This window comes from Puntigrus tetrazona, unplaced genomic scaffold, assembly GCF_018831695.1.
Source record: "Puntigrus tetrazona isolate hp1 unplaced genomic scaffold, ASM1883169v1 S000000962, whole genome shotgun sequence".
Classification (NCBI taxonomy): domain Eukaryota; kingdom Metazoa; phylum Chordata; class Actinopteri; order Cypriniformes; family Cyprinidae; genus Puntigrus; species Puntigrus tetrazona.
In genome coordinates, this window is record NW_025048557.1 from 40,960 (window position 1) to 48,546 (window position 7,587).

General features: G+C 35.0%; 1 pseudogene; it reads right to left on the reverse strand.

Annotated features, from left to right (window-relative positions):
- Positions 1 to 5,600: 5,600 nt before the first annotated feature.
- On the reverse strand, positions 5,601 to 5,709 carry LOC122336160 (annotated as a pseudogene).
- Between the last annotated feature and the right edge of the window lie 1,878 nt (positions 5,710 to 7,587).

Consider the following 7,587-nt stretch of genomic DNA (forward strand, 5'->3'; position numbering starts at 1 on the left):
TCATAAGTAAAAATGTGATAAAAGTCATTGAGTTTTCCCAAGTTCTTGTAGTAACAATACAAATATTTCAGATAGTTTTCAGCTTTTTCTTCAATATTCTTTCAATATCCAAGACAGATTTCTCTCTTTTTGCCACCACCCTTCTCTCCCATATTGCTCCTTTCATTAGCATGACAAGAAGATTAATGATTTTGCTATTTTTACACTCCTTATATTCACCCAACATTACAATTTTATTCCATTCTGATTCGTCTTCATAGTGCTCTCCTTTCAAAAGTTCAAACAGTCTTTTGCATTTAGTTTTAAAATGTCCAGTTCTTTGCAATATAAAAACAGGTGCAGGAAGCCTTCATCCTCTTTGTTGCACACCTTACAGATGGAGCTCTGCTCCATTCCAATCTTGTGTAAAATCACGTCTGTAAAAATAGCTTTGTGTCTGATTAAAAATTCCAGGTTTCCCAGTTTCGTTTCAACTATCCTTCCTTTTATGTTACTCCATATGTTTTCTTCTTTCAAGTCTTTATATTTCTGCTTCCAATAGTCATTTGCTTTAGGTTTCTTAAAAATCGTATCTCTAAAAACACCATAAAACATTTTGACAGTACATTCCTTGAAAATATGTAGTTTCTCTCTAAAAATAGCGTTCACATCTTTCTCCGGTTCACCTGGCTCCATATTTTCAATTTTTTCAATCCAGTCTTTTGGTATTGCGTTTTTAATCATGCAGTACTTATTTATGATTTCTTGTTTGGTATAGTCCTCCTTAGCTTCTTCCATAGTGTCAAAAACATATTGAACTGGTAAAAATCCTCTTTGAACTCATACAGAACATCTCTTACTCTCGCTATCCCCACATCCCACCATTTCTTAAAAACAACTCTTTTCCTTGATTCACAATATTCTTGTTTAAAAACAATGGTTGATTTAAAATGTCCTCTCGTCCTTCGGGATGTAATGCACATGCTTTAAAAACTCTCCCCAGGCACTCAACTGTTCCTTGTAAAAATCTGGCAAATCTTTCCACATCCAGTTTTTCGTTCTCATCCATAAAATATTCTCCCCCATATTGACATTGCCACATTTGTTTAAAAATACAACATAGTTTTTTCCAAACAGTTTCAATTCTTGCATCCAGATATTTCTTCACCAGTTTAACTCTCAAACATTTCTTCCTTTGTGCAACATCAATAAGACCCAAGCCGCTTTTCTCAACAGCCCCACAAGGGTGTCATACGCAATCCTCGGTGGCTTTCCTCCCATAAATACTCAGTAAAACATTTTTTCAATCTTTTTTCAACCCACAGAGGCATACTTGTAACATATAAAAAATAACAAATCTTTGAAGTCATTAAAACATTCAAAATTAAGACCTTTCCTTTCAAGCACAGATTTCTTGTTTTCCACCAGTTCATCCTTCTTTCAATATCTCCTAAAATTCCTTCCCACATGATCTCATTTTTTTTCTTGTCATCCTCTCCCATGCTAACTCCTAAAATCTTTATTTCCTTAACTTCTTTAAAGTTAAAAGTGTCTGTTAAGGCTGGGGCTTCGCCAAATCTCATGTACATTGTTTTATCCTCATTTATTTTCCCCCCGGATTTATTACAGAATTCTGAACTACGTCCATAGCCACCTTAACACTATGTACGTCTCTTACTATTAACGTTGTGTCATCTGCGTATTGGAAAATCCTATTCTCTGATCTACCTCCTTCAATATCGATTCCTCTCACATTCTTCTCTCCTCTTACTGCTAAGCCCAGAGGCTCTGCCACCAAGGAATATAAAAGCGCTGAAAGGGGACATCCCTGCCTTACAGATCTTGTGAGCTTAAAACATTTAGTTAAAAACCATTGCATTTAATCCTCGTCACCACTCCTTTGTATAAAATCTTAATCCATCTGATAAAATTTTCCCGAAGCCAAAACTCTTTAAAATCCCAAATAAAAACTGATGCTCCACTCGGTCGAAAGCTTTTTCAAATCAAGACTTACAATGTAACCTTCCAGATTTTTGTCCTTTATATAACTTATTGTGTCCCTAATACTAATTGTAGTATCTGATATATCTCTGCCTTTCACTCCATATGCTTGATTTGTCTTGATAATTTTTGGCATCACCTCCTTTAGTCTATTAGCTAAAACCTTAGATAAAATTTTTAAGTCAGTGTTCAACATTGTCAAAGGTCTGTAATTTTTCAATTCTTTTTATCTCCTTTCTTCTTATAAATAATTTTCATTAAACCCATACTCATTCTTAAATTCATGTGTCCCTTATTAAAAATGTCATCATACACTTCCTTTAAAATGCCAATTAAAATACCCTTGAAAACAATATAAAATTCATTGCCTAGACCATCAATTCCTGGACTTTTATTCCTGTTCAATTCGTTAATGGCTCTTTCTATTTCTCCTTCATTTATTTCCATATCGCAAGCTTCTTTGTCTTCTTTTTCAACTTTTGTTTCAATTATGTTGAACAATTCTTCACATTCATCTTGCACCCCTTCAGTTGTAAAAGTTTCTCATAATACATTTTTATCTCTTCTAGTATTTCTTTGTTATCCTTTATTTCTTCTCCATACTCATTTTTAATAGCTGTTATCATTTCAGCTTTCCCCTTCCTCTTTTCTAGATTAAAGAAAAATTTTGTACATTTCTCTCCTTCCACTATATATCTAGCTTTACTTCTTAAACGTGCACCTTCATATTTTTCTTCTTCTAAAACTTTAAGTTTATCTTCCAGATCTTTTATTTTTGACACATTCTTCTCATTATTCTGATTAAGCTCCCTTTCTAAGTTCTCTCTTGTTTTTATTTCTGTGTACCTTTTACATCTCTCCACCGATCTACAAAACTGTATAGTATGTCTTTTAATTAGAAACTTAACGTTTTCCCACCATATCCTTTTATCTTCCACATACATTTCATTCTGTTTTTCTTTTTCTATCAATTCTTTTATGTCTTGGACATAGCTGTCTCTTTTTAAAACCTCAGCATTTAAAACCCAAACACCTGGCCCCCTTTTAATCGTGCTCCAGTCCACTTTCATAAATAGTGGCTTATGGTCACTTAAACTTGTTTCCTCATATCTCATATCTTCAATAAAACCTCTCTACATTTCTTGAACACAAAATAAAATCAATTCTCGTTTGGCACATAAAATTCCCTACCATTTGCCTTCTAGAATATTGTCTTCTTTTCCCATTTCTCTCTCGCCACACATCTACCATATTATTGTTTTTCATCAACAAATTCAATTCCTTCCTTCCTGTATCGGTTTTAAAAACCATTCCGTCAGCCATATCTAACTTGCTTAAAACAGTATTAAAATCCCCAATACAATAGCATACTTATATTTCATTAAAAATATCCTTAGATCCTTAAAAATCCTCTTTTCCTTCTCTTCAACAGGCGCATGGACATTTACCACAATTACTTTGTTGTCATCATGTTCCATTTCTATTGCCAAACATTTCCCTACATCATCTTTGTAAACAACTTTGTAAACCACATTCGTGTTTCTTCTTATTAAAAAGGCCACCCTCTGCCATATCTTTTATCCTCATTGCTGCATAATATATCACCATCCCATCTTTTGCTTATTTCACATTTGTGCTTTTCTCTCCAGTTTGTTTCTTGCAATACTATTACATCTACATTTTTAAACATCTCTTTCACCTTTTCAAACTTGTTAAAATCTAAGAGCCCTCTGGCATTAAATGTAGCCAGACTTAAAACCATAAAAAATGAATAAATAAAAACGTTCATAAAACCAATGTCTTTAGCTTGTGTCATCCAAACCCTTTAACAGTTCAAATCGATTCTTTAAAAAGTCTTTGTTAGCATTTCTTTCTTTATCCCATCTAAACTGGGTTTTACCTTGATTTGACGTTTTCTTATGCTTATTTTTGATGTTCCTACTGCCATTTCTTCTGTGTCGTCTTTAACATCCTCATCTGCATCCGAAATATCCTCAAAGTCCCTAGTAATGTCGATCGGTGCCAAAATTCCTTCTGTCTGTTTCAGCTTGTGCATGCTGGTCTTTTTGTTCCTCCATGATTTTACATCGTCTGTCTTGTGATTGTCTGTCCTCCTCATTCTTCTCTGTCTCATCAATAATGTTTTGAACTTCAGTCTTCTCCATTTGTTTCAAACGTTCATTGTCCATATGTTCTCCAACCCCTGGCCCTCAATAATGTCTTTGCCACGCCGCTTGATTTTCTCTCTTTGCTGTGGTAAGCCTTCTTCTTGTTCGACTACGCTGTCCCGCTCATGCACCTGCCCACTCACATGAGTCTCTTCATCCACATACCAACAATCACACTTATTTAAAACCTTTTTTACAATCCGGGCACTTAACCGCATTGCAATCCCTGGCAAAATGTCCTCTCCTCACACTTAAAGCACTTAAAATCTGGGCAGTCTTTCAAGATTTGTGCTCAGGGCTCATGCACAGCCGACAGGTTTAACCTGATGGCTGTGCATCACCCTAAAATACTGAAGCCCTTCAGCTGTTTCCAGCCTTGTGCTGTACGGGAGAGACACTACTTCCTTGGGAAGCGACATTTTACAAATCGTGTGCCATCTTCAACAGTTGTGCCCGGATAAACACGTCTCTTGATGTCCGAAATAGGGGTAACTCCCCACCTTGCAGTTTATCTAAAAATATCTGATCGTCAATGTAAGCGGGCATGTGCATGAATGAGACAACGTAGTCTCTGTTTTGCAACCTCTTTACTTCGCACAGTGTCTCTTTTATCATTAAACCTTCAACCAACAGATCAACATCGTCGATATTCTCTAATGTCACTTCATTCCTTATTTTGTTTAGGTCTTACCGCCAAGACATTTCCTTTGCCGACCTTTTCCGTTACAGCTTTTATGATGTCCTCAGCCCTCGCATTCACATTACAGATGTCCACCGTCACAGTTGCTTCTTTCAGGTAATCCTTCTTTGACTTGTTTCTCTTTTGTTCCTTATCTTTTGCATTCCCATCTCGCTCGTTTATTTCCAGTTCCGTGTTCATTAACCAATTCTGTTTCTCCAGCCAAGTCCAAGTTCATAGCCATCTGTCCGTCCGCCATAGATGAAAGAAAAAAAAAAAACTGAATAAAACCACCTTCCAGACAGCACTAGGCTGCTGTTAGGTGGTTTAAGCACTCACAAAAACACACAAAAACTAAATTAAAGTCCGAAAAAGTTCACAAAATAAACACTAATAATAAACACAAAATGGAGGAGAGCCTTCCTCTCCCAACTACTGCCAAGTCACTTTCTGTGTGCTCTCTAGCGCCAACAGGGTGGTATGGCCGTAAGTTTAAAGCTGCTGCAAAAAGCCCCCTATTTTAAGGTGAGGCACACTAAGTGCCATTATACTAGATAAGTAATGAATGAAATACAAAAAAAAAAATACTTCAAAATGAGCTACATTAAAGATAAGAGCATTAGTTAAGTAGTTAAAAACAGTCAAACTCTGTTTAAAGAACAGCTACTTTAAAGGCAATTGAATTAAATAAGCAGTAAGGGAAAGCAAAGAGCTGGTCAAACTTTGACCACACTAAGGGTCAGTGTATTAGATAAGTAGTGAAAAAACTCAAACACTTACAGCACCTGGTATTCCTAGGCAGTCTCCCATCCAAGAACTAACTAGGCCCAACTCTGCTTAGCTTCTGAGATCAGGCGTGAACAGGGTGGTATGGCCGTAAGCAAAAGCTGCTGCAAAAAGCCCTCTATTTTAAGGTGAGGTACACTAAGTGCCATTATACTAGATAAGTAATGAATGAAATACAAAAAAAAATACTTCAAAATGAGCTACATTAAAGATAAGAGCATTAGTTAAGTAGTTAAAAACAGTCAAACTCTGTTTAAAAAACAGCTACTTTAAAGGCAATTGAATTAAATAAGCAGTAAGGGAAAGCAAAGAGCTGGTCAAACTTTGACCACACTATGGGCCAGTGTATTAGATAAGTAGTGAAAAACTCAAAACTTACAGCACCTGGTATTCCTAGGCAGTCTCCCATCCAAGTACTAACTAGGCCCAACTCTGCTTAGCTTCTGAGATCAGACGAGATCAGGCGTGAATTTTTTTTTTTTTTTTTTTATTAAAATATTTTTCAATCAATCAAATACAATAAAAACATACTTTCTCTTGTACAATATCCACATCACATATCTCATAATTTCATACATTATTTAAACAAATTCTTCGCTCTCCGGTAGCCCCCACATAAAATCTTTTAAAACACGATAGACATTTCGTGTAAAAACAACATAAAATGCATCTAGGATTTTTTTCACTTTTAAAATACACATACAATTTGTCCATATATATTTCAGTTTTCCTTTTAAAGACAGTCCAAACATCCAAAACAATTTGTTCCTTTTTGGCCACAATTCTCCTCTCCCATATTGCACTTTTCATTAACATCACAAACAGATTAATAAAGGCTTTGTTTTTACACTTCTTTTCCCATCCAAACATCAACACTCTGTTCCATTCCATTCCATTTTCATCCCATTCTTCAGTCAAGTCTTTGATTAAACATTTACATTTCCTTAAAAATGCCTCCAGTTCCTTACAATATAAAAACAGATGTAAAATCCCTCTTCTTTTTCTTTGCACACTTTGCACATTGCATGTTGTTCCATCCCTATTTTTTGTAAAATAACTTCAGTAAAAACAACTTTGTGTCTTATAAAATACTCCAAACATTCCAACTTTGTTTCGACACACTTCCCCCTCATGTTTCTCCATATACATTCTTCTTTTAGATTGTTGAATTTTTCCACCCAGTACTTATTTACAGTTGGCTCTTTAAAAACACCATCTCTAAAAACACAATAAAACATTTTTACAGTACATCCCTTAAAAATCATAAAATTTTTCCGCCAGTTTCACATTAAAATGTTCCTCTGTTTGCTCTTCTTCTGTACTCTCTATTCTTTTAATCCACTCTTTAGGTATTGCTTTTTTAAGGATTTCATATTTGTTTGTTATTTCTTGTTTGCTATATTCTTCTTTTGCTTCATCCATTGCATCCACAATATATTGTATTGGTAAAAACCCTCTTTAAATTCATACAAGACATCTCTCACTCTTGTTATCCCCACTTCCATCCATTTCTTAAAAATAGTTCTTTGTCTTGTTTTAAAATGTTGTTATTTAAGAACAGGGGTTGATTTAAAATGTTTTCTCTTCTTTGAGGGTTGTATACAATTTTACTTAAAAATTTTCCCCAGGCACTAAACATTTCTCTGTAAAACTCAGGTAATCCTTCTGTCATCCAAATTTTTGTTTTCATCCATAAAATACCATCCCCATGTTAAAATTCCCACATTTGTTTAAAAAGTATTTCATTGTTTTTTCCACTCAAATTTGCTCTCTTCTTGTAGGTATTTCTTTACTATTTTAACTCTCAAAGCATTTTTTCTCTGTTCTACATCCATTAAACCTAATCCCCCCTTTTCCACCGCCCCTAAAATCGTATTATATGCTATTCTTTGCTGGTTTTCCTCCCATAAAAAGTCAAGAAAACATTTCTTCAACCTCTTTTCTGTCCACAAAGGCATCTCAGATACATTTAAA